The sequence below is a fragment of the Equus caballus genome, chromosome 22 (genome assembly GCF_041296265.1).
Source record: "Equus caballus isolate H_3958 breed thoroughbred chromosome 22, TB-T2T, whole genome shotgun sequence".
NCBI lineage: Eukaryota > Metazoa > Chordata > Mammalia > Perissodactyla > Equidae > Equus > Equus caballus.
The window spans coordinates 6,868,143-6,895,076 of record NC_091705.1 but is presented as its reverse complement, the minus strand read 5'-3'; the positions used below and the strand labels follow the sequence as shown (position 1 = coordinate 6,895,076).

The 26,934-nt window shown below is 50.0% G+C and overlaps 2 long non-coding RNA genes across 2 annotated transcripts; both read left to right on the top strand.

Moving 5' to 3' along the window:
* Positions 1 to 8,907: 8,907 nt before the first annotated feature.
* On the top strand, positions 8,908 to 12,969 carry LOC102148478 (uncharacterized). The gene is made up of 3 exons (XR_289226.4): positions 8,908 to 9,053; positions 10,609 to 10,825; positions 11,321 to 12,969. It is a non-coding gene; the product is annotated as an uncharacterized lncRNA (long non-coding RNA).
* A 1,387-nt stretch (positions 12,970 to 14,356) lies between these two features.
* LOC138920058 (uncharacterized) lies at positions 14,357 to 18,798 on the top strand. Its single transcript, XR_011430695.1, has 2 exons — positions 14,357 to 16,186; positions 18,076 to 18,798. It is a non-coding gene; the product is annotated as an uncharacterized lncRNA (long non-coding RNA).
* The last annotated feature ends 8,136 nt before the right edge of the window (positions 18,799 to 26,934 follow it).

The following is a 26,934-nucleotide window of genomic DNA, read 5'->3' as shown; positions in this document are numbered from 1 at the left end:
AGGAGCTCCTGGAGACAAGTTACATAGCCCTCTTGTGGGCCATCTCTGAAGTGTCAGAAGTTTGTGCACTGAACGTTTTCCCAAATCTAAGGTCATCCTGGGAGATTTTCCCTCCTGGGAGCCCTCTCCACTCATTGGGAGGACTGGAATGAAGCCAGCTGCAACCTGATGTGACCTTTTGAGTGAGTGTATGGGTCATTTGTTCCACCGTGATCTGTGTGCACTTTTTTTTTCCTGAGGAAGATTAGCCCTGAGCTAACATCTGTTGCCAATCTTCCCCTTTCTTTTTGTTTCTTTTGAGGAAGGTTAGCCCTAAGCCACCATCTGTACTAATCTTCCTCCACTTTATATGTGGGTTGCCATCACAGCATGTCTGATGAGTAGTGTAGGTCTGTGCCTGGGCTCTGAACCCATGAACACAGGCCGCCAAAGTAGAGCACGTGAACTTAACCACTACGTCACAGGGCTGGCCCCTGTGTGTACCTTTATCTTGTATGTTAAATATACATAGTGTGGACACTCTGCAACCCACATGGAAGTTTCATTAAAACGGGCATGATCAAACATGTGCCTACCAAATGATCCAGCCATTCCATTCCTAGGTATTTTCCCAACAGGAAAGAAAGCATACGTACAAGTACAGAAATTTGTATGTGAATGTTCATGGAGCTGTATTTATGATGGTCCCAAACTGTAAATAAGCCAAATATCCATCCATAAGTGAATGGATGAACAAATTGTTGTATGTCATTCCCTGGAATATTACTCAGCAATAAAAAAGAATGAGTTATTGATGTACATACAACAACATGGATGAATGTCAGAATAATTACACTGAATGAAAGAAGCCAGAGAAAACCAAGTGCATTCTATATGGTTCTATTTGTTAACATACTAGGAAATGCAAACAGTAGTGACAGAAAAAATATCAGTGGTTGCCAAGAGACAGGCTTGGGGAGTGGGGAGGGATGGGGCCATTACAAATGGCCACGAGGAAATGGGGCTGATGGATAGATTCATCACCTTGACGGTAGTGATGGCTTCACAGGTGTATCTGTAGGTCAGACATTCAAGTGCACACTTAAACATGCAGTTTATATGTGTCAGTATAAGCTCAGGAATGCTTTGAGAACCTGCCACCCTCCGTTCAAAACCAAGCCTTTATAAGGGGAATTTAAAACTCGACCCTGCCTTGGCACAACGCATCCTCTGACCTCACAGTGTGTCCACTTTTCCAACCCCTTACTGATTTAGATGGCTCTGCAGAGCCCTTTCTGACCTCTCCATGTCAGAAGAAGGCAGAGGGAGGGCTTGTTGCTGACAAAATCTCATTCTCTTGGTGGGAAACGAAGAGACGTTTTTTGGGTTGACGCTCAACTCTGCGGTATGGAATTGCTAAGGGGGTGTGAGTGGGATGTGGAGCACCTCCTGGTTCTTTGCTCGCCTGGGTCATTCGGTGGGTGACCGTGTGGTGCTCCTGCCGATGCCCCCGCCTGGGGCAGCGGTGGGTGTCTGAGAGGCTGGAGACTGACTGTGAGCATTGTCGTGAGCACTCACCTAGCCCGCTCCAGGTCCCTCCGTTCAAGCCGTGTTTATGAGCGTATTTATGAGCGTCAGGCTGCCAGGCAGGGTTTGGGATGTTGTTTTCAGGGAGATGCCTTGCCCAAGTCCGTTCCCTGAGTGGTCCTGCTCACACCCTGAGTTGGTCATAGCCTCAGGGAATGGCCCTGAGATGTGGTTGCTTAGAGATCAGGCGTGGGGTGCAGAGGGGTGGGAGGGAGGGGGTGTTACAGAGGGTCACACCTGGGCTGGCATCTGACCAAAGGGAGGCCTACCCCATAGGCTGGACAGCGACCTATAGCCTATTACGAATTGGAACAAAATCTTGACCTGAAGTAATTAGATTCCTTTCTCAGGAATGTGGAACCGGGAAGCCGGGAGGCTGAGCTACAGGTGAGCAGTGGGGATGGAATATGAGAGGCTGGGATGCAGAAGAGGCAAGGGAGGCACTGTGGCAGTCTGGCAGCTGCCATGGAAGGAGCTGGAGAGTGGGAAGAGCAGAAGCCTTGAATAAGGAGAGAGAGCTGGTTGACAACTGAAGAGAGAAGTTCGGGCTTTGGGAAACGCGAGAGCAAACCCCTTTTCAGACAAAAGAAACAAAATTGCTCAACACTGGGATGCCAGGTGGAGCAGCTGGAAGGACTTGGATTACGGAATCAGAAAGGTAGTTCCGAGCCCAGGTGACCACTTCATGTCCTTGTAATCAAGGTAATTATTGGACCACTCTGTGCCTCAGCTGCCTCGTCCAGAAATGGGGCCAGCAGCCTTACGACATCAGGTTGTTGGGGAGCCCTGAGTAGGTCATGCCCAGCATAGTCACCGGTCCAGCTGGGTTTTCCATGCTGGTGAGTTCCCTTCTGGATGAGAGGAAAGGGGGCACTTTCACTGGCTCCCTATTGCCTCCTGAAAAAGTCCACACTCCAGCTTTCACACTTGGTTCCAGGGACCTCTGCTTCGTCTCACACTCAGTTGGTGTCCTACAAGTTCACATCTGGCTCAAAACACACATCTGTATGTTTCTCGGTCTGCACAGGGTTGGCCAGCACAGTGTTTTTGAAGTTTGAATGAGGACATTTTGTATAAGAATAGGATTTCTGAATTCTGAAAAATTGGATTATTTTTCACAGTGAGCCCATATTCCTGCATGGAAATGCTCGGGGGACGGGGAGTGGGGTGGCTCTCCAGACAGGCCTGAGCCCCAGCCTCCAGGCTGGGTTTTGGCGGCCCTCTGTCACTGAGCTTACACGGCTGTTTCCTCCAGCGGGGCCTGTTTTGCCGGCCCCCACAGGTGCTTGCATCCATGCCCGCAGCTCCCCACCACACGTGCTCTTACTCTCCCCCTAACTGAAATGCCCGGGGTTAGTTTTCTGTTGCTGTGTAACGAATTACCACAAACTTAGCAGCTTAAAACGGCACCTGTTTATCGTCTCCCCATTTCTGCAGGTCAGGAGTCCTGGTGGGCTCAGCTGGGTTCTTGGTTTCAACCTCATCTCAGGCTGAAGTCAAGGTGTGGGCCTGGCTGGGCTCTCATCTGGGGAGCTGGGGGAAGAATCTGCTCCAAGCTCACGCGGGTTGTGGCCTATTTCAGTTCCCTGTGGTTGTGGGACTGAGGTCTCTATGTTCTCAATGGTTGTCAGCCAAGGATGCTCTCTCAGCTCCTGAAGGCTGTCCACATTCCTAGTCACATGGCTCCTCTGTCTGCAAAGGCAGCAATGGCACATCGGATCCCTCTTGGGCTTCAAATCTTTCTGAACTCTTCTGCCTTCATCTTCTGCCTCTACTTTAAAGGACTTGAGTGATGACATTGGGCTTACCCAGATAATCCAAGATAATCTCCCTATTTTAACATCAATTGATTAGTAATCTTAATTATACCTGCAAAGTCCCTTTTGCCATGTAAGGTAATGCTATGGACTGAATGATTATGCCTAACTCCTACCCAAACTCTTAGGAGCTCTCTCTTTCTCCACCATGTGAGGATACAGCAAGAAGGCACCATCTCCAGCCTGGAGGAGAGCTCTCACCACAACCTGACCATGCTGGCACCCTGATCTCAGACTTCCACCTTCCAGAACTGGAGAAATAAATGCCTGTTGTTTAAGGCACCCAGTCTAGGCATTTTGTTACAGCAGCTGGAGCTGACTGAGACAGGCCGTGTATTCAGGGGTGTGATATATCATCATATGCACAGTCCTGGGGACTGGTGTGTAGAATCTTCTTGGGGGCCATATTCTGCCTACCTTCCCCCTGAATCTCCCAACTAAATCCCACCCACCCTACAAGATCCTCCTCCATGAAGCCACCCAGATCCGGTTGTCATCTTCCTCTCCCCCAGTGCTCGTGCCCCCCTTTTTCCAGCTTTGTGTTCTGACAATGGGCATGTGCCATCCTCTCTGGGCCAACCTAACATCTTAGTTTGCCCAGGACTGTCTCATTTTACACTGCTGTCTGGATGTTCAGTCAGGGGGGCCTCCTGCCTTCCTCAGAAGGGTCTCAGTTTGGTGACAGGCCCCATGGCCAACCTGTGCGCCTCCCAGAGCTGAGACGCTCCTGAGAGCAGGCGTCAGTCAGGGCTTTATTCTCTCAACGCCTAACACCCACAGTACACTTTATAAAGTTTTGTTGAATGAATAAACAGACTCCTAAAGGTTTTTTGAAAACATGCACATGGAAAAAAAATCCAAATAGTACAAAAGGGTGTAAAGAAAAAATTCAGTTCTTCATTCTTCTCCTGACCCCCTTCTATTTTTATATCAAAAAGCACCCACAGTTACCAGCTTCTTGTGTGTCCTTCCAGATATGGACACACAAGCCCCATGTACATTTCCACATCTCGCTTTTTGCTTTTACAGGAATGGAGCTGACCACAGATGCTATTCTCCGCCTTGCATTTTAGCTTATTCCAAAAGTTTACACAGTCTTCTTCTTCAAAGAACACCCTGCTGAAGGGTCAAAGGTCAGACTTACCCAACTGAAATTTTTCTCACATTTGCCTGTGTCCTTTGGGGAGACTCTCACAATGGGCTGCTTTACAAGTGAAGGGTGCAAAGTGAACCCCCTTCCTTGGAGGTGGGAGTTGTTTCCCCTCACTATGAGAGTGGTCCTGCCAATCCTCAGTGTCCCAGAACCGTGGGTGGAGCTGGGGGGTGTCTGTGCCCATGGCTTCTCCTCCTTCTGGGCTCCCCTCTGCCCAAGGCCCAACAGAGAGTGTCTGGCATGATGGGGCCACACAGAGGATGCTGGAAAGACCCGGCCAGGCACTGGGCCCTTTCTCTCTGGGACCCTAAGGACTGTCTGATAACTGAGCGAGAGGCCTAGCTCTAGAGTAGGAATCAACAGATGGCGCTGCAGAATTGGGAACTTCTGCAACAGGTGGACACTGGAGCAGGAGAGAGGGAGGCGCTCAGGTGGGTCCTGGGTCCATTACCAGGAATCCTGAGTTTCCTCGCAGCCAGGAAGATTCCATTCATTTGCCTGCAGTACAAAAGGAGGCAGAAATTATATTCTGATGAAGGATTTTATCACTTTTCTGTTAGAGGCACAGGAAACTCTCTCCTGGGAGACTGCCCCCTCGCCAGATTTATGTGGGTGTTAGTGAAACCCACACATGCCAGTTTTTCTGTTTTCTACACCTGGTGCTGAAGTGAGGGTCTCTTTCCAGGGGACAGCTCAGAGGTGTGGGTGCCAGCTCATATGCAGGGCATCCATGGAAAATAGCTCTTCATCCTCTATTCGTAGCCTGCTTTACACCTTTCAAGGGACTTCCATCGTTCTGACTCAGCCGATAGTGCCTGGGAAGTGTTGAGTGCAAGGCCCATGTGCCATAAGAACGTAATACCATCTAGTATTGAAATGTTACCAGTTCATCGACTGAACAGCTCATTCACTTAGCAAATATTTATTGAGCATCTTCTATGAGCAGCCCCTGTGCTAAGTATTGAGATGCAACGGTAAATGAAGCACTTCCTCTGAACCCAAGGAGACGACACCCTGTTGGAAGACAACACTTCCGGCAGGAATCTGGAGCTCGGAGAGGCTAACAGCATGCCTTGGTTAGGAAGAAGTGAGGGCTGGGTGTGGGCTGAAGAGCCCCCCTGGGGCTGCCTCCGCCTTCAGCTTGGAAAAGGCCTGGACGTGCACCAGGCCCGAGCAGGGAGGCAGCAAACGCTCACTGCCTGAGGAGGGTTCTCTGAAGAGCCCATGCCTGGCCAAGACCAGACTGAGGTCCTGGAGCCCAGGGCACTGTCAGGGCCCTCCGGTCACGCAGCTGATTCTCTGGTCCTCACACGGGACAGGGCAGTCTCACCTCCCACAGCAGATTCCTTCATGTGTGTTTAGGCACGAGATCCAGGAGAGCACAGGCTGTGGGGGCAGGGTTTCTATTCTGGAGGGGTTAAGTTAGGGAAGATTTCGGATTTTTAGCAGTGAACTGTCAGATTTCGTTTGTTCATTGACTGACTGATTGGCCCATTCATCTAACAAATATTGAGCCTCTCTCATGTGTGAGGCATGAATGATAGTAAGCTTCCAGGGACCAGTGATTTACAGGCCAGGATTCCTCCCGGTTGGTTGGACCTGCTCTCATGGGCTTCTTATTTTCCGTACTCATTATTAAAGGTTCTGGAAATCACTGCTGGTTCTAGGTGCTGGGGCGTCAGTGGCAAGAAGCTCAGGTCCCTCCTCTCCCGGAGCTTTTATTTTCAGAAAGGAGGTGTGTGTGGATGGTGCAGAGACAAACAATAAACAGTAAAGAAATAACCAAACAAGATGATCAGCAAGCGAGTACTGACGGAAGGAAGCACCCGGGGAGTGCGGCCGAGGGGGACTGGGCGCCAGGGGAGGCCTCTCTGAGAAGGGGCCGCCTGAACTTGATGCTGCGGCAGCGGCAGCGGACCCAGACGAAGCCTCCGGTGGCAGCGGTTTACCTGGGAGGCGGTCCCGATCGGTCAGGGAGCGGGGACGTGAGATCCTGCAAGGAAGCCGGGCGATTCAGGGTCAACCACGGAGCGGTCACTGCGGTGGACAGTCGGGGCTCAGCCGGTCCACAGCAGTGCTCGGGACCCGTCCCGGGGCGCGGGAGCTGCGGCGTCTAAACCAGCTGCCGGCGGGCTGGGGGACGGCTGCTCCCGACGGGGCTGCGGCCTCCCAGGCGGAGCGGGCTCCGGGCGCCCGAGGAGGCTCTGGGGCCGGTGTCAGTCAGCTGGGGCTGTGGGTGGCAGCCAGACCCGGCGGACCAGAGCGGGCGCTGAGTCCCGGCCACCCAGCCGGGCTCTGGTTCGAGGGGTCAGAGCTGGGCCTTGGGGACCACGCCGGGGCTGGGCTCGCCGGCCGTTTCCAGCTGTGGGACCTCGGGCACGTTGCTTTTATCTACTTATTTTTCAAATACACGTTTTTAGAGAAAAGTCTAACAAATCCTAAATGTGCAGCTCTACAAAATTCCCCAAACGGAACAAACCCCCGTAGCCAGCACCTGGCTGGAGAAACGCGACAGGATCAGCACCCAGGAGCCCCTCCCAGCCCCTCCCCGGGAGAACGCCCTCTGACTTCGGGCCTCTCGGGTTTGGGGTGTTTCCGTGCTTTCTGTGAACGGCTGCTTCCAGCCCCGCGCGCCGTCGCGTGTCGGTTCCCTGCGTTCGCCCGGCTCCAGCTGGGGCCGTTTCGCGCGGGGCCGCGGAACCTTCCCGCCCGTCTGGGTGATGGGAAGTCCCTTTCTGTCACTCGGCGTTGGTGCGCGTCTCGGCCAGGTTTGCGGTGACAGCCGCGGCCTGGCGGCTCGCACACGGGAGGCGCTTCGTGAACGGTGGTGACACGACCCCGGGGCAGGGCCAGCCTGGGGCCCACCTGCCCGCCCCGCGAGGCCCGCCCGCCGCTGCCCGGGAGCCTGGCTTCTACTTTTCTTTGGGACACAAAACATTCTTCCAGACCTGCGACCTGGCTCATCACAAGACACGTCCGCCACCTCCTAAAAATACCAGCTTTGCACCGTTTTGTGGAGCACGATATCTGTGTCGCCCAGCAGAGCATTAGATGGATGTTTAGTTGGCTCCGAAGACGGCTGCAGCCCCAGGGCCCAGGACGAGGTCCGCGGGCGGCGGCGCGGGCCGGGGGCGCCCGGGGGACGCGGCGGGGACGGAGGCGGGCGGGGCGGCCCCCACGGCCAGCTTCCCTGGAGGACCCGGCGGCGGGCGCCGCGCTCTCCGGGCCCTGCGGCTGTTCTGTGCGCCGAGGGCGGCCCCGTCGGAGGGTCCTGCTTGTCTCGGGAGCCGCACAGACCCACGGGGGGCTGCGCTCCTGTCCCCGCCGGGAAGCGCCGGGCCGCGCCGGTGAGACAGAGGAGTTTCGGCCGAGCGGGCCTCGCCCCCGCGTCCCCGAGGCCCGCGACGCGGGGACGGAGCCCCTTCCGGCCAGGCGGGCCGGGGACGCCGCCGAGGCCTGAGCGCCGCTGCACCGCGGCCGCTTCCAGGATGGCCTCCCAGCCTGCGCCCGTGGGGCCGGACTCCAAGGGCCCAGCCGAGGCCGAGGAGAAATCTGGAGCCTGGAGGACAAGCCGGGGCAGCAGCTCTCCCTCTGACCTCCCCTTCCCTTGGCCTCCAGCTCTTCGCAGGAGGAAGAGGGACCACCCACGGTGTTGCCGGCCCCCAGGCACGCATTCATTCCGCGGTGGTTAGTGAGCACCTGGTGTGTAACGTACCTACTCGGCCCTGTGCCTAGTGGAGAGGATGCAGTGGTGAGCAGAACGACCGCTCCTGTCCTCGGGAACAGCGTGGCACCTGGCTACACACTGTGGTGAGGGATTGGAAGGAGAAGCCCAGGGCGTCCTCTAGACTGGATGGGAGTCAGGGCAGGCGTCCTGAGGGATGAGGTTAGAGGAGTGATTGGGCCGTAACTTGAGATGGGGCAGAGATGAGACCTTTCCAGGCAGAGGGAGTAACATGTGCAAATGCCCAGTGGCTGGCAGAGTAAGATAAGTTCCAGGAATAGAAGACTAGGCCCGTGGGACTGGAGCATGGTGGTCAATGGTGGATAATGGCAGAAGGCTGGAGAGGCACAGGAGCCAGCGAAGGCATGGCCCTCTAGTCTGGGGACAGGACTTTTCTTGTCATCTTCATGTAATCTCAGGCTGCGAAATGCCTGCTAAAATCGGGATGCTATGTTGAGTGGCCCCATCTCATTCTGGAAGAGAAGCTTGGGGTGGGGGATGACACTTCAAGTTGGGTCCAAAGACTTGTAAAACTAGGATTGCCATAGGATTTAGTTTTATCCCACTGTCTTGAGATCTGTGACCCCAGACTCCTCCAAGCTCTGATGGTGACCCTCATGATGGTGGTGGCTCTATGATGTCACTGAGGGGACAGTGACCAAAGGCCTAAACTTAACACTCTGCTCAGGAAACGGAGGGCTTCATTTCGGTGTCTGTCCAGGCCACAGCCTAATGGGTCATTAAATAAACTCGAGAGGAGAAACAGCCACGGGAAGAAGGAAAGCCGCTCCCTGTATGTCCCCGTGGCACTGTCTTTTCTTCCGAGACTAGAGGAATCTCAAAGCCATGAGTATTTGGCAAGGCAGTGGTGTGCAGTGGGCAGACTGGCGAGGTGGGGCAGTGAGAAGCACCTCGGAGGGTCAGAGGAGGCTGGTGGCATCTTGGTTGTACAGCCAACCAGATCTGTGGCACCATCCTTTCCTTTCCAGTGGGCCTCTTTTTTCCTCAACCTTACAACGGAGGGGCGGGGGGAGAACGGGTGTGGCCCCAGCTGATCCCCATTTCCCGTGGATATTTATAATTCTGGAAAAAATGGTTGGTAGCTGGAAATTAACTGGGAAAGGGGAGGTCAGCTCAGTGGTAACAGTGAGAGGTGGCATTCTGGGTACATTTGTCTACGTGCTGGGCACTGCATTACGTGCTTAACACGTTTAACTTATTTCCTGTCACCTCCACTGGGAGAGAACCAGGAATTATTCCCATTGCTACTGGGAGAGTGAAAACCTGCCAAGGTCTAGGCCTCAGAAAGATGATGGTGCTTCCCCCCACTTGCAGCACATGTAATTAAAAATAAAAACTATGGGGCCAGCTGTGTGGCATAGTGGTTAAGTCTGTCACGCTCTGCTTTGGTGGCCTGGGTTCACAGGTTCAAATCCTGGGTGTGGACCTACACCACTCATCAAGCCAGGCTGTGGTGGCAACCCACATGCAAAAATAGAGGAAGACTGGCACAGATGTTAGCTCAGGGCTAATCTTCCTCAAGCAAAATAAAATAAAAAGGAAAATTGGCAACAGATGTTAGCTCAGAGTGAATCTTCCTCACCAAATAAATAAATAAATAAAAGCTATGCTAAACCATAGATTAAGTGCAAGATAGACCAACCAAGTAATGGTTTTTTCTCCATGATGACTAGTTTGATGTCTTTTGAAATATTCTTGTATACAGTTTTGGTTATTTTTTTATGTCAATTTGAAGGAGGTGATTATGAAATAGTTTAATATAAAATAATAACAAAGTCTCACTTTGTTATGTAAAATAGAATGTAAAATGTAAAACAGAATACCAAGAAATTAAAGCTGGTTGGGAATTGCCCGATTTCAAAGCCGTCAGGAATGGTTTGTAAGCTGGGTCTAGGCCACCGCCCGCGGCGGGGGCCCCCTCAGCTGGCGAGAGGGAGACCACCCTCCTGGGTGGATGCTGTGGAAAGTCGGTCTTGACGTCTGTGAGCTGCGGTTGCATGAGGTCTTCAGGAACGCAGCTGTCCAATAAATACAACTGCCAGGTAGCAGATTATTTTGAAAAAGAAAAATCCAGCCGAGTGTCTCGAGTCGCGTGTGGCCATGGCAGAGGCTCCCTCTGCCTCCCTGGTCACCTAGGGGAAGAGGCGCCACCTGAGTCGCACGAGGGCACGAGGGCCGCGTGCAGGTGGCATTGGAAACAGGTCTGTCTGACTCTGAATGTCTCACAGAGAGACGTGGTGTCCCTGACCTCCTCCTGTAAAATAAAAAGGCAAAAATTGAAGAGCTAGGCAGGACTTGGAATTCACTAAGCAGGGTTTGCCTTTTAGAGCTGAATAAACTGAGATCCAGAGAGGAACTGAAGGACTGAGGCCTCGGCTGCTGGGATTCCATGGGCTTCCCCAGTTTTCCAGGGAAACTCACGAAGGTGGACCTGAGATCTATTTCAAGCTGGTTCCCAGCCTCGCTGTGGGACCACCAGGAGCTCACCTGCCCTCTCTGGACTCCAGTCTCACCTCTCTCAGGGAATCAGAGGAGTTGGATTAGGTGAGCTGTCACATTCCTTCACACTTGAAAGTTCTCTTACTCTGATTCCGGCCTCTTCTCCTTGAGCTGCTTCCCATTGTCTCTTGGGGAGGAAACTGGGGTGGCGGAAGGGGCAGGCCCCAGAAGGGATGGGGGGGTGGAAGTGAACTAGAAATGCAGAAGCAGGGGCCGGCCCGGTGGCGCAGCGGTTAAGTGTGCACATTTGATTTTGGTGGCCTGGGGTTTGCTGGTTCGGATCCCAGGTGTGGACATGGCGCCGCTTGGCAAAGCATGCTGTGGTAGGCATCCCATATATAAAGTAGAGGAAGATGGGCATGGATGTTAGCTCAGGGCCAGTCTTCCTCAGCAAAAAGAGGAGGATTGGCAGCAGATGTTAGCTCAGGGCTAATCCTCCTCAAAAAAGAAAAAAAACCAGAAATGCAGAAGCAATCAAAAGGGAAGTTTATTTGATAAAGAGCAATGAAAAATTTCTTTCCTTTCTTTTCTTTTTTGAAGAAATAGCCAGTATCAGAGCTCAAGACAACTGACCAGTGATTGAGGAATTTTAGTTCTCCATTACGAAGACTCAGTGATGCTCTCCCATTCCGTACGTACACAGCCCACAGAACACAACATGCAGTTGCCTGTGCCTACGCATCACACACCCTCTGGGACGCAGGCATGGCAGACACCCGGCATCAATGCGCTGCTTCAGGGCGGTCCGTCCCAGGGGCGGCTTTGATGGGCGTCTCTGGAGAAATCTACTCCGTGGGGTTCGTGGGCTCAAGACCTTGGAAAACTTTCTGAAATGTCGTTGACCAGCTTGGCTGACATATTAATTTGCCTCCTGTTTCCATTTTCTTCATCTTGAGCAGCTCTCTCAGATACGATTAGTCATGAGCCCTTCTCACACCTCTCAGATATTCTTTGTGGAACTGGGTCCAAAGTCTTTTTTGCAGGGCAGCATACCATTTCCTTATAGCCCCCAAAACACTGCGTCACAAGCTATCTCAACACTGGCTTGATGCAAGGCTCAGTTATTCTCTGGATCTGCAGGTTGACAATGGGTCTGCCAAGCTAGGCTGGGCGTTGGGGGGCGACGCGGCTCTGCTCCCTCTGTCTCTCGTCCCCTCTTCCTCCTCTCAGGCCAGCGGGCTGGTCTGGCCCGGGGTGTTTTTCCCACAGTGATGGTGAGGAGAGTGGCCTGAGTGCACACCCTCTTCCAGTCTGGGCTAACATCCTGCTGGCCAGAGGAAGTCGCATGGCAAACCCAGAAGCAGAAGGTAGAGAAGTGTATTCCAGGGTTAGAAGTGAGGGAAGAGAGTGAAATGCTGGAAGAATAATTATTGTCTGTGTCTACTATTATAATTTACAGGGTGTGGTGGTTTAAAAACGTGCCTGCAAGTCTTTTGACACCCCTCTCGTCAAGAGGTGGAATCTAGGTCCCCTCCCTTTGAACCCGAGCGGGTCCTCGTGACTGCCTCGGTGAATGGGATATGGCAGAAGTGACACTGTGTGGCTTCCTAGGCTTCTGCCTGTGTCTCGTAGACACGCTCAGCCCCATGTGAGAAAGCCCTGCCACCCTGAGGTGATGTGGGAGATACCACGTGGGGAGACCAGAGTCCCGGTCAGGAGTCCTTGGAGGTGAACGCAGACCCTGTGTCTCTCCGAGCAAGCACCCCCGGCGGGGCCCAGTTAACCCCCAGACTCTGAGCCAAACAAATGGGTGTTCCTGTTTTAAGCCATTGTTTTGGGGCGGCTCCTTACGGGGTATTAGATAACAGGAAAATCAAGGTTACAATTTCTAACAAGGAATGGAACTTGGAGTGAATCACAGCTCCCCGACTTGCCACCCGGTCTGTGACCTTGGACAAGCCTGTGACCCCTCTGCACCTCAGCTTCTCCATCTATAAAATGACCGTGTTCTCGGCCATCCGGCTGCTGTCGAGTTACATCAAACACGGAGTGCAGGCCTGGGTCCTAGCAGGCGCTCAGTCAAGGCTGATCGAATGACTAACCACTTACCGTTACGTTTGGCTCATCAAGTGTGGGAGGAAGCCGGTAAAGACTGGCTGGGGAGAGACTGAGGGTCACAAAATGGGCGAATGGAGGTCCTGAGACTCGGCTGTGGGTTCTCCAAGTCTATAAACTGTGCCTTTCAGAGGTGGTTGACCGCATTGTGTGTGTGCTTCAAATCTTCCTTTAAAAAGGAAGCTGTTAAGAGAGTAGATCTTAAAAATTCTTGGGGCCGGCCCCGTGGCCGAGTGGTTGGGTTTGCACACTCTGCTTCAGTGGCCCAGGGTTTCACTGGTTCGGATCCTGGGCTCGGACATGGCACTGCTTGTCAGGCCATTCTGAGGTGGTATCCTACATAGCACAACCAGAGGCACTCACAACTAGAATATACAGCTATGTACTGGGGGGCTTTGGGGAAAAGAAGAAGAAAAGAAGAAAAAAAGAAGATTGGCAACAGTTGTTAGCTCAGTCTTTAAAAAAAAAAGTCTTTAAAAAAAATGCCAATCTTAAAAAAAAACATTCTCATCACAAGAAAAACATTTTGTAACCATGTGAGATGATGGATGTTAACTAAACTCATGGCAGTAATCATTTCACAATATAGATACATGTCAAATCATTATGTTGCACACTTTAAACTAATACAACAGTTCTGTGTCAATTATATCTCGATAAAACTGGGAGAAAAAAGAAAGGAAGCTGACACATTTTGAAGCCCTGATTGACATGTGTGAAATTTGTTTCCTGGGGCTCACAAGGGAGCTGTTGTTTGCCCAGCTTTGTTTCATTAAGGTGTAGTGACACACAACACATAATTTGTTTGGGGGGATGTTTTAGGTAGGCTGATGAAGGTGGAGGCTAATGAATCAGTGTAGCCAGCGTGTTTGGGCTCCTCTCCAACCTCAGCAACCAAAGGGATCTTCCTTTGTAAACAACTTTTACTGACCAACAGCACACATACAGCAGAAGGTGCGCACATCCTCAGTGTGCGCTCAATGAGTTTCATAAACTGAACACACCCATATAACCAACACGCAGATCACGAAACAGACTATTCCAGCATCCTGGAGGCCCCTCATGCCCCTCTCCTCACCGGGGAAACCACGGTCCCGACTTAAAATAACATTCACTTTCCCCAGTTTTTGCTTTTTATGTAAACAGAGTCCTACACTCTGCACACTTTTGTGTCTGGAGTCTCTGGCTTAGCATGCTGTCTGTGCAATTCTTGAGTTTTCCTGTGCACACACTGGCTCCTTCACCCTCTTTGATGCACCGTATTTCATTTTGTGAATACACTGCCATTTATTTATCCATTCTGCTGTTGGGGGTCTTTTCCAGATTTGCTTCCCACCTGCCTATCTCACCAGATTATTTGACATTGTCTGAAACACCTAGAACATGTACTTAGAACCTGAGGGCAAGGAGGAAGTTTCCTTAGTAAATTCAAATCTGTTCCCCTCCCGTTGCCCACACTGCCCTGTTTATCTTTGTTAGCTGTTCCGGCCTCTCACGCACTTGGCGCGATTTCAAGGGTGATGGTGAGAACTCATCCCCTCCGCCCCTCCCCGCCCCGGCCTTCCCTCTGGTGGCCGCTGCCTGAAGCCCACCCTCAGAGGCTCTTTCCTTACCCACTGTTATGATACTGGTGCCCTGGAAGGCATGTTCTCTTGCGCCTCTATGTCATTTGTCCCCCAGGGAGAAGAAAGGAATGACTTTTTCTGGGAATAGATCTGGATCAGGGATCCAGTGGCACTTGACATCTGAGGGAAGAGAGTTTTCACTTAAAAAGAAAGGAAGAGGGAAAGTGCCCACAAGGGAGGATGGGGACTTTGACTACAAACTCAATGTGGCTCAGGTTCTGCCTGTCTCTGGCCCACTTTGGGCCCTGCGACAGGAGCGAGAGATTAGATCTGGGATGCGAAGGCCCAGCGAGGAAGTCCTGGACCCAACCTCATCCTAAGGCGCCCCTTGATAAGACATCTCTCTAAGGAAGGAAACACTGCAGTTAAAACTGTGGCAGGCTGCTTTCTTATCATTTAGAATTTATCTTCAACTTATTGAAAGAGCTCTTTCAGACTTCATTACGTGAAGATTTTATCATATATTCCTCTTGAGTGAACATAAAAAAATACAAGCAAAACAAATTGGTGAACGTATTCTAAATTTCTTAACATTCAGAGTCCGATTTTTCTGACTCACTTTTGACTCCAAGTTGTTGATTCCTGTGGCCTCCCCTCTCCTCTGATGGTATCGTCCTCAGGACCATCAAGAAGAGCCTTGTTGATGGAGCAATTCTTAGGATAATGCACAGAAGAACCAAAGCCTTGGCTCTGGGCTCTTAAGCTGGTTTTGCAGTTACAGAAAGCCGGTCTGCTTCCAGTTCCCGCTCCGGGAGAGCTGCTGAGGGCAGAGTTTACCTTCCCCTCGCCCCACCTCGGGCAGTGAGCGCTCCACTGCAGGCTGCAGCCACTCTGCATGTTTTGATGCTGGTGATTTTAATATCCGAGCGTGTACGGGCCACGGCTACTGTGTGACTGCTTCCCAGAGGAAGCGGTTGTGAGGAACCTTTGATAATAAGATGCACCCCAACTTCAGAGCTGTTAGCATGGGAAAACAACCCTAATTGCTGTCTTAGAATCAATGCAACACCGTGACCCACAGCTACCCACACGTTGGCTCTGCCGTCCTCCTGAACCATGACCTTCCAGAAGTCTGTAGCCTGTGTCTTAACACTTGATTTTTCTTCATCTTTCTGAAAATATTGCATGTAAACTGATTGCGTCCCTCCCCTCTCCACGTCCTTCCAGAGTAGACTCAGTAACACAACTCAATCTTTTTCTGGAGCAAAATGAAAACATGACATCAGCCCTCAGACCCAGGAGAGCTGTGCTCACTGTCATGAAACAATTCAGCATCAAAGCAGCCAGGGAGGCGGGGGGCCTGCCGCCTCCCACCTCCACTCCTGGCCTCCTCGCTCCTACCCTGTCGGGTGAGCCCGGGTTTGGGCTGCGTTTTCTGCTTGACTGTTCCCGCTTCACCCGGGCATGCGCTTCAGCGCTGGCAGACGCGATTTGTTTTTTGCTGCCGCTCCATTAAAGAACCGCCCCTGAGACCCCCATAAAAAAAGTTGGTTTTGTTTGTTTTTTGCAAGAGCTTCCTTCAGAAAAAGGCTCAGGCAATTCCCCCGGGGAACTTTCCTCTTGATTTCTCACGGCTTAGGAGCCTGGAGATCTGATGTTCATCTCCCTGACTTCAGAGCTCGCCTGAGAAGGGTGGAGAGCGGGCCGCTGGTTTTCCTTTTAGAGTTCATTGGCGGACGGCTCAGCAGCCCCCCCACCACAGATGGAGGGCTCTCCTCCTCTGCAGGTAGGTTTGGGACAAATTTAGTTTCTTAGCAAGCTCCCCGGGGCTGTGTGAGAGATATCCCCTTTCATTGAGGAGATGCTCTGAGCTTCAGGAGAAGAAAACAATGCTTCATGTCTGAACGAAAGAGAACGTTCTGCCGAGATGAAGGGAAGGCTTTTCTTGAAGCTCTGGAGATGGGTGAAGCAGAAGAGAGCAAAGGAGAGTGAGGTGGCATGAGGCTGGGGCACGCAGGAGACCCTGCTGGGGGAGTTTGAATAATTGATCTCATTTCTTCCCTCCCTTCTAGTCTTGTGCACCCACAACCTTGCCGTGGCCTCGTGGATGGGGGCTATGTTCACCCCTACCCCTTGAGTTTACGTTTGCCCATTTAACTTGATTTGGACAATGGGATGTTAGCAGATACCACACAGGTAGAGGCTTGAAATGCTCCTGGGCGAGGGTTTTGCTCTGTTGCACTCCTGACTTTCACCATGGTAAAAACGTGCCTTGGGTGTTTGCAGGACCGAGGGCACTGAGGTACACACAGAGCAGACCTGGACCCAACCCACAGCGTATGCCAAGCCACCTAAATCTACTCTAGGTCAGCCAAATCCCAGCCAATCCACTGAAATGTGATCAGGGAATAGATTCTTATTGTTATGTACTACTGTGTTTTGGGATTGTTGTTACACAGCACATTGTGGCAATAGCTGACTAATGCAGAAACTTTTTTTTACCCTCTCAAACCTTTACTAAAGTCAATAAATTCATGAAATGCTTGAGATAAGTGATTTTTTAAAATGGAAACCTGGGAGGGGTTGGGCTTATGACTGAATTACAAAGCAGTATTGAGGGAGAAAGGAGCATTTAGAAGAGAGCTGGTAGGTGAAGAGAGGCCATGAGGAGAGCTTAGGAGCCTCCCAGGGCCATGGTGATGGGGGCTGGGCAGAGTTTTAGCAGCTCCCCGACGGGCACAGAGCACCCAGCTGACACTGGTTTCAATAAGAAAGGACACAAGCCAGACACCAAAAATATGAGTGTATTCGTCAGGGTGCTCCAGAGAAATAAAACCAACAGGATTTGGGCATATATATGCATATATAAAGAGATTTCTTTTAAGGAATTGGCTCACACTGTTACGGAGGCTGGTGAGGCCAAAGTCTGCAGGGTGGGCCGTCAGGCTGGAGACTCGGGGAAAAGCCAATGTTCCCATTCAAATCCAAAAGCGGTCTGCCAGCAAAGGCCCTCTTGCCCAGGGAGTCAGTATTTTGTTTTATTCAGGCCTTCAACTGATTGGATGAGGCCCACCTGCATTATGGAGTACAATCTGCTTTACTTAAAATACACCAATTTAAATGTTAATCTCATTCAAAAACACTCTCACAGAAACATCTGGAATAACATTTGACCACATGTCTGGGCACAGTGGCCCAGGCAAATTGACACAAAAAGTGAACCATCACAATGGGCTTTAATCTTTCTTTGGCCCTGAGAAAAGGTAACCCATTTGCACCATGTTGGTGAGCTGTAAGTTACCAATAAGAGGGCCAGCATCCAACGGGCATACATTGATTCGTCTCTCAGTCATGTCCCAGGGGAAGTGGTGGGGACTACTGTTGAGGACATTTTGGATTGGATCCACTGAATTCACTGTCTTTGGCAAAATATCATTGCTAACATTCTTAAAAAATCTTGTGCTGGATTAGAGTATATGCCCACCAGGTGCATGAATTGGTACAACTTGACGACTTTTCGCAAAGTGACCCATTCTGGATCAAAAATAGGGCCCACAAGCACCCTAGCAACCCTTCTCACATTCCCTTCTAGTCGCTACTCTTTTCCTAAGGGTAACCACTGCCTCCCAATCTAAGACCACAGACGAGTTTTTCCTGTTTTGTACTTCATGGCAGGTGTATTTTCCACGGATGTCTGCACTAATATATCCCATCCTACCTCTTCTGAAAACGTGCTGCTGATATTCTTCCATTGAGAGGTGAGGTCTCTGTTGCCTCCCTGTGAATATGTATGGGCCTGTGACTACGGTGCAAGTGACACCACATGGCTTCTGGGGTTATGTTACTAAAGGCAATCTGACTACTCCTGGATCCTTCTGGGATGCTTACTCTGGGAACCCAGCCACATGCAAGACGGTGTGTATGTGTTCCAACTCAGCCCCCGATGAGGTGCCAGCTGATAGGAGGCATCAGCCACCACACATGTGAGCCAGGACCCTTCAGACGATGCAGCCTCCGGCTTTCCAGTCTTCCCAATTGCCTTGGAGTGGAGCAGAGATGAGCTGTCCGCCACCAAGCTCTGCCCAAATTCAGATTTAGGAGCAAAACAAACAAACACTGTTGTTTAAAGCCACTGACTTTTGGGGTCATTTGTTACACAGCAAGAGATAACTAGAACACAATTTATACAAATGGCATCATTTGGTATGAATTCTTTACTCACATCCAACATAATTCTGTGAGATTCTTCCATGTTGCTGCGTGTGGTTGGAGATAGCTCACTCTTATGCGTTCTAGTATGTGATCATGTGGATGCAATGCATTTTATGTATTCACTGTACTGTTGACAGACCTTAGTTGTTTCTAGTTTTGGGCTATTAATAAAAGCCAAACATTCTAGGACATGTCTTTCAGTAAACATCTATGTATGGATGTATCTCTCTGGGTGTGTACCCAGAGTTGGAACTGCTGTGTCACAGAGTATGTCTGTGCTCTGCTTTAGTAGTTACTGCCAAAAAGTTTGCTAATATTCTTGTTGAACAAAATACTAAAAGCAACTTTGCAGGCTTGTTTATGGACTGTCCTCCTGAAGTTTGACCCAGGGCAGGAGAGAGATCAGATTGGAGACATCCTAGTCATCTCTAGGGAGGATTCTGGGTCAGGACTGTTTGATTTATCTGCTCTGTAACCCCAGGGCCCAGCAAGCTTGCAAGGAACATAAACTGTGATAGCATCGATTTGCAGAACGGGAGTCTCGTGGTGCAACGTGATCAAGGAGTGGCCCTTTCTGGTAGTCCTCCTTCTGCGCTCCCTTTAATGGCTTTAGGAGGACACATAAAAGTCCAAATTTGGTCTCATCTTTGGAAACTACGATTGCCAAGGAAGTTTCTTGTAAGTGTTCCATATTAAGAAGATTCCTGGACCACACACTACAGCCTCCACCCTCTAAATCAGATTAGTCCAGAAAGATCCCAACGAAGGTAGGAAAAAGCTAAATTGCTCTTTTATCTACCTCTTGTTGTCAGTGCTGTAGAGTGGATTCCAACTGCTAGTGACCCTGTGGACAGCAGAGTGGAACCCTGCCCCGTGTTTTTGCGCCATCCTCTCACCTTCCGGAGCTCTATCCCACAATGCTCTGCTGCCATTCACAGGGGTTTCATGGCCAAATTTTTGGAAGTGTGTGTCCAGGTCCTTCTTCCTAGTCTGTCTTAGTCTGGAAGCTCTGCTGAAACCTGTCCACCAGGGATGACCCTGCTGGTGTTTGAAATCCCGGTGGCGTAGCTTTCAAAATCACAGCAACATGCAGCTGCCACAGTATAACTGATAGGTGGGTGGCATGGTTCCCTGACTGGGAAATGAACCCAGGCCACAGCGGTGAGAGCCCTGAATCTTAACTGCTAGGCCACCAGGGCTGGCACAAAAAAACTGGGCAGGGTTCCACTCTGCTGTATACAGGGTCACTAGGAGTCGAAATTTACTCAACAGCATAATATTATAGGCCTCTTAGTTTACATTTTAAATGAAAATTTAACCCAACAGATGTAGAACTCACAATGCACGATTAAAGTGATCACAATATGAAGAACCTTAACCAAGATCACACAAACCCAGGCACGGGCTTGTCACCATTGCTACCTACCTAGTGGCAATTGTTGAGGATGCCGTCGACAATGGCCTTGATTTCATGGGTGATGAAATGTGAAAAATGTGTGTATGTTAGAACTGGTACGACAAAGCCCTTTGACTATCCCTCCCAGTCGCAGCCCCTATCCAGGAGGGTAACTTACCTACTGTCCGTGTCGATCTTTACCTCGATCAGCTTAGATAATTAAGGATTAAGTTAAGTATGATTTCTGATTCTGTTAATAGCTTGGAACAAGTATCAGACCTTCTCAGCGTATCTCTGTCCGAATTTGTCAAATTGTCAGGATGGCCATTTTCCCAAAAGGTGACAAGAAGCAGCATCTCTTGTTCCTTATCACCGCAGGGACCGAGAGCCTTTGGGGTCTCCTAGCAGGGACTGTCCCCTTGGGAACCAGGTCTTCGATATTTGAGCCTGGACACCACCTGGGGAGGCTGCTGAGAGGTCTGCGATGTGGACGAAGGAGAGAGCAGGACCAGGGAGCAAGGGGGAGAGAAAGATGGAGAAGAGAGAACCAACGAGAACCAACAGACCAGGAAGGAAGACAGACCTGAGTGACGAGAAAACGCTACATCTGATAAAGAGGGGCCAAGGCCTCAGTAGGCCTCAGTGGGCTGCTCCCATGCACTTAGGGTAGATAGCACAAAATCATGACCCTGAAGGGTGCTTGTAAGCCTCAGCTTCCTCATCTATAAAATGGATTACTATTATTATTGTCATCTACCTCCCTGTGTTATCAGAGGATTTGTTGAGATGATAACTATAAGGGCCTCAGCTCAGCACCTGGGGGGCGGTGGTAAATGCTTAATTAATGTAGTGAATGTTACAATTCTTCACAGATAGAGATCTAGATAGTAAATAACAAATCTTCCTCTGAAAAACAAATAAACATTTCCCTTTGGAAAATATTCTGGCTAACATTTTCATACTACCATGTGTAAGTGATCGTCCTTCAAAACAGACTGTGACCAGGTAAATGTAACTGAAGCAGTAGTGTGACATATGGGGCCCTCTACAGTCCTGCAGAGCCCCGGGGCGGTGTTGGGACCGCCATTGGCCGTGGGCGGTAGCACCTATTGGTCAGAAGCTTGTGCTCTGCCTCGGTTGGAATCCTGGCTCTGCCCCTTACCAGCCGTATGACCTTGGGTGAGTTCCATAACAACTCTGAGCCTCAGTTTCTCGTCTGTAAAAAGGAAATAATAATAGCATCCATTAAACAGAGTTGTTGTAAAACTAAACATGGTTAGGCAGGTAGTAACTTGAACAGGTCTAGGTGCAGAGTCAGCACTCAATACTTAGCAGCTGTTATATTTGCAGTGGAGGGGTAGCTCAGGGTCAGGTTCACAGGGAACTCTGGTTAGGTGAATGCCGGAAAATGTTTATCCCAGGTCAACAAAGCGGACGGAATGCAGACTCGAAATCCTCCCAGATTCAGCCGCGAAGCCAGCCCTCATTGCCGATGCCATGTGTCAGGATGAGACGTGACTCCTTTTGGGGAAGTTGCAACAAGCACTGAACGCAGTTGGCAGGCAGTGGAAGGCAAGTCCCCATGCCAGGATTTAGTCGACAGAAGGCAGCAGCTTCCAGAAGATCTGCATCAGGCAAAAGATGAACGTGTTCTGGTTTCCCAGGGGCTGTGTCGCCCTAGCAGAGTGTTGCATAATTACTTTTATTTCCTTAGCTCTCCTATCAAAAGACCATTTACATTCCCTTCGAAGGGTGGCTTCTCCCTCCTGGTGTCCCTACAGCCATTCCCACCAGTGAACCCTGACAAGGGTGATGAGGAAGTAAGAAAGAGACTTCTCCTGCCACAGAAGGACCTGGGCATCTGCAGGTGGGTTGTGTGTGACTCAGGAGCCGCCATCACAGGCTCCACTGCCCACATGAGATCTCAAGGTTGAGGTGGAGGGAGCATGTGAGACTGGCCTGCTGCACACAGCAGACACATGGCTGCCCGAGACACGCGTGTAGAGGTCATTCTCCTTGGTTGTTCGGCATTAGCACCATGTCCTTTCTGGGTTTGAAGGATATTCCACTTTATTTATCTTATTGTGACTAAAAATGCTAGATGCTGGTGTTTCCACTCTCTTTTGCAGCCAGGGTGCAGGTGTGTGCCTTAGACCCTGCCAGCTCAGAGTCACCACCTCCGTTTTCAGACCTTGGCTTGGGAGCTAGTGCTGGAGAGAAGCAGAAGCTGGGCAGAGTTCATCCTGGAAGGGTGGTGGCAGCAGTGATGGGAGCTAGCCCATTCCCTGAGGCCACAGTGATGACGATTGCAACAGCAGTGTTCACCATGGCTGGTGTCACTGTCCAGTGGTGGTCAGCAGCAGTGGCATTGTGTTGTTCACTCCCTGTCACTCTCCAACCCACTCTTCATCCTTCTCTGTACTGACGGGTCTCCTGAGAGGCTGGCCTCTGTGGACCATGTCACTGGACTCGCTTGCCTTCAGGCTTCCAGTTGGATTTGGTCACTGGGTGGCATCAGAAGGAAAGGTGAAGACAGAGGTCAAGGTACTTCTTCCCTCCTTCGTGCCTGCCTGGTGCCAAGTTTCTGGAAGTTGCTGTGTCTTTCCATGGCTATGGTTCCTGTTCAGTGGCTCCTCCTCCAGGGCTCCAGCACTCACTGGGCTCCAGTTCAGACCTGGGGTGGTGAGGACTTCCTGCCTCTGCTAGTCTCTGGGTGCTTCAACAGGCCCTATCTTTACTCCTTTAATCTTTCCCACTTTAATAAACTCCTTTCTTAAACTACTCAAAGTTGGTTTCTGTTCCCTGTTTTTGCTAAACCCTGAGGACACTTCTCTGCCCAGACTTAGGTCTTGCAAAATGGCTGTTTCTGCAGTTGATGGCGCTCAGATTGAAAAGCTGTCCCACAGGTATTAAGATGGAGCAGGGCCTTGAGTTGAAGCCCTTTTGGAGCGGCCAGTCCTGGGGTGTTCTTTGACCAAAACTGCTTTCTCGAAGATATCTTGAGTCCATTTTCACAGCCACTGGACTGTGTGAGGACCAGGAAAAGGACCCCTGTGGTAAGCTGTGGAAGGTAGCCAAGACTGTGGAAAGGGCCACACTTGTTCATTCCTTGCCACATCCATTTCTCTTGCAATGTGACTTCACAGCTCCTCTCATCGACAGGGCAGTCTGTCTCCACACCCCTCGAATCTGTTTGACTGGCTTAACCAGCAGAGGAGAGTGGAGGAGATGGTGGGCCAGCTCTGGGCCTGGGCCTCAAGAGGTCACGCATGCTTCTACTTGCTTCCTCAGACCCCTGCCTCCACCACGTAAGTGAGCCTGGACTAACCTGCTGGGGGGTGATGGACCGAATGCATCCAGGCCAAGTTGTCCCAGGTGAGGCCCATACACGTGAGGGAGCCCAGACAGGATCACAGAGCCACTTTGCAGCTGGCTGCAGACACACGAGAGCACCCAGTTGAGGTCAGAAGCACCACCCAGCTAGGCCCAGCCAACATTTCTGACCCACAGAATTGTGAACTAAACAAGTTGTTATTATTTTAGAGGAATTTGTTACAGAGCTGTAGCTAGCTGTAGCTAACTGACCCTTGGCTGCCCAGCAACGTCTTCCAAGGGCATGGTGGGTGGGTGACCATGTGAGTCACATGAGGCTCTTCACAACCCCCACCACTAACCTCGTTTCTCATTAGGAGGGGACAAGGAAAAACTCGTTTTTTTATTGAGCTTAATAAGGGAAAGAAGAAATAGCAAAGCAGTTACTTCTGCCCTCATGTTGTCTCTGAGCTGAGACCTGAAATTAGTAGTTTATCTGGTACCACTCCTCTCTCAACACTGCTTCTTCTGTCCTGACTCCTCTGTCGCATTTTCTGTGGAAGCAGCTGCTCCCCTCTTCTGGAACGTCTGTGTTTCAAAGCTAACCCTGGTTTCACAAAAGGCAGACTGTTGAAGCAAAGAATTCCCACATCTTAACAGTTGAGCTGACTTCTGAGCCATCCAGGAAGCAGTGGGAACCTGCCTGCGTGTTGCTCTAAATGGGAAATTAGCAAACACAATATGATAAAATTGCCCCAAATTGGGAGGATTAACGTAAGGATGTGAGATGGATGGGAGCAAAAACTGTAATCAGGAACAATGGCAGGCGATGAATGGAGGGAAATGAGAACTCCCTGGGCGGCACCCAGAGACCGGGCTCGCTTTTCTTTCCCCCATACATTCCTCTTCTCCAGGCTTCCAAGCTGATTTTGTTTATCAAACGCTTGCCTCTGGCTTCCTGGCACCATGCTCCCAGCCACAGGGCTGGGCGGGCCACAGGGGCATCAGTCCTCCTGAGCTCTGGGATGCCCAGGCCAGGATGCTGCAAATCTGGGCTGACTCCCCGCTGGCCCACATCTCCTCTCCCAGACGACTTGACCGCTCCTGGAATCCAAAGCCTGTGTCCACAGGCTGTCTTTAGTGTGAATTCAGAGGCAGGGGAATGACTTAGGTTGGTGTGCCTTATTGTCTGTCAGATTGGTGAACTAGCAAGCTTGTCTTTAACCTCAACTCCAAGAGGGAGGGCAGGCCAAAATGAGGCAGTCGACAACCATGGTTGCCGCAGAAAGAAGTGGGATTGGAGGCAGGCAGTGAGGGGTTATCTTTTGAGCGAGTGTCTGTATTTGGGAAGTCCTGAACTCGATGACTTTTCCAAGTTAGAGCTGGACTCCTCAAGAGGTGATTTCTCATTTGCTCGTAGTAATGTTGAGGTGAGACTCTGCTTCTTGGAGACCTGCCTGACTTGCACTGGGGTGACCATGTGACTGCGCTCCAATGACTCAAATGAGAAAACAATGGGTATGCAAAGACATGAGGCTTTGAGATATATTCAGAATGCTCTCCAGAAAGGTTGACTCAACATCTGATCCTTCCAGGTGGGTGTGTGCGAGAGCTCACGCACCCAGCTCTTCATCAGCATAAGGAATCATCGTGGAAATGATGGTGGAAAATGCTATGCCATATTGGTTTGCTTTGATTACCAGAGAGAGAGAGAGAGAGGACATGCTCAATCTGATATTTGTATTTCTTCTTTTGTAAATTGTTTATTTAAGTTATCTGCCTTTTTTTTCCTTTGGGAGTTTTAAAACTTGATTTTTCTTTGAAACACTGATCAACTTTTATTTCAAAATGTCTACAAAGTTTTAATTCTCCATTATACAAATAATTTTTCAAAATTCAGACATTATTCAATATCTCCTGGAGAAAAATCTTGATTTTTAAAGGCTCAATATGTGTTAGCTATTATTTTTAGACTGTAGGTATGGGGGATCAGAATTGGCCACCCCAAAATGTGTCTCTTTGACTTGACTATTTTTAAGAATAAAAGACTCTGAAAGAAACTTTGACCTTCCTCCTAACTGCCTAAAAGAATTTAAGATAAAAGGGCTGTCCGAGAACAGGCTGTCACCATGGATAACTCTGGGTATTGGTAGACTGGGAGGCCCCTTGCGAGGCCCATTTTTATCAAAGTTCTTTGTTGGGTCACATTGTCTACAGATGGCCCAGCAAACATCTGTTCATCAAACATTTGCTTTTCCATCTCCATGTGAATTACCTTCCTCCCCTTTGGAATCCCAAACCACCACCCCCAACATCCTCCTTTGTCTTTAGCTGAAGATGGTATTTAAGGTGGTAACTTCTGCCATTTTGGTGAGTTACTCAGTTTTGCTGGGTTTCTCCCATGTATACATGTTATTAAACTTTGTTTGATTTTCTCCTGTTATTCTGCCTCAGGTCAATTTAATTCTCAGACCAGCCAGAAGGACCTGGAGGGATGGGAATAATTCTTCCTCCCCTACGTGGGCTACACCTAACTGGCAGTGCCAGTTAATAGGAAAATTTTGTGAGTTGAATTATCTTTAAATATTAAAACTGTCAACCAATTGTCTGTCCTCTATGTTGCACATCTTTTTTTCCTGGATTGAATTTGACTTTTGGCTTTGTGGGTATGGATGTGTTTTGACCATTCAGAAAAACTTAAATTTGATATAATCAGATTTATCTTTTCTTTCATAGTTTCATCTTTTAGTGCATAGATAAAACTTCTCTACCCAAGATCATGTGGATCTCCACTAACTCTATTGTAGTTTTATCTCCTACATTTAACTGTTCAAGGCAGCTGGAATTTTTTGGCGAATCTGCTATAAGGTGGAGATAACTTTGTTTTTAGGAAATGGTATTTAGGTGCTCAATGGGGTCATAATTCCAAATGTCCTGGGCAGGCATCAGGAAAAAGTTGCCCACAAACGCTGTTGGCATCTCGAGAGGCTGAATCAAATTAAAGTCTGTGCTGCATTGAGTTGGGGCATCTTCTGGGAGCCAGGTAGATATCCAGCTGTTGATTGACAGCATCTTGCCTTTCTAGACCATTCCACCAGACCAAGACCTCAGAGAACAGCTCTAGGCAGGATGCCCATAAATTTATCATCCATCCAGGACACTTTTGAGGGTTAAAGGGGGGGCACCATTAAGAATTATGCAAGAACTGCAGGCACAGCCTGGGATTTTCCCAGGCAAACAGAAGTGTTTTGTTACTCTAACTGCAGGGGACTGAGTCTCTCTCTTCTGGCAATTAAGGATTGATGTCTTCTCTGTGAGTGACAGTGGCATCCTGGCAGTTTATATTACTTGTGCTCAGCTTCAGGGCAAGCAACAGTTGACTGGCCAGACTCTTTGCCAGATAAGTATATGTCTTCTAGAGAGGGAGTAGGAGCAGGAAAGAAGTGGAGAAGAATCAACTTATGTTCAGTAGGATGTACATTATTCCTGAGAGAAAGGAGGCTTGAAAACATCACGTTTGGAAGGGATGCTGGCCAGGGGTTAGTTACATGGGAGATCAATGGGCATTTTGATGAACCAATTAGCACACCTATGCATCCCTGTTAGTACTGAGC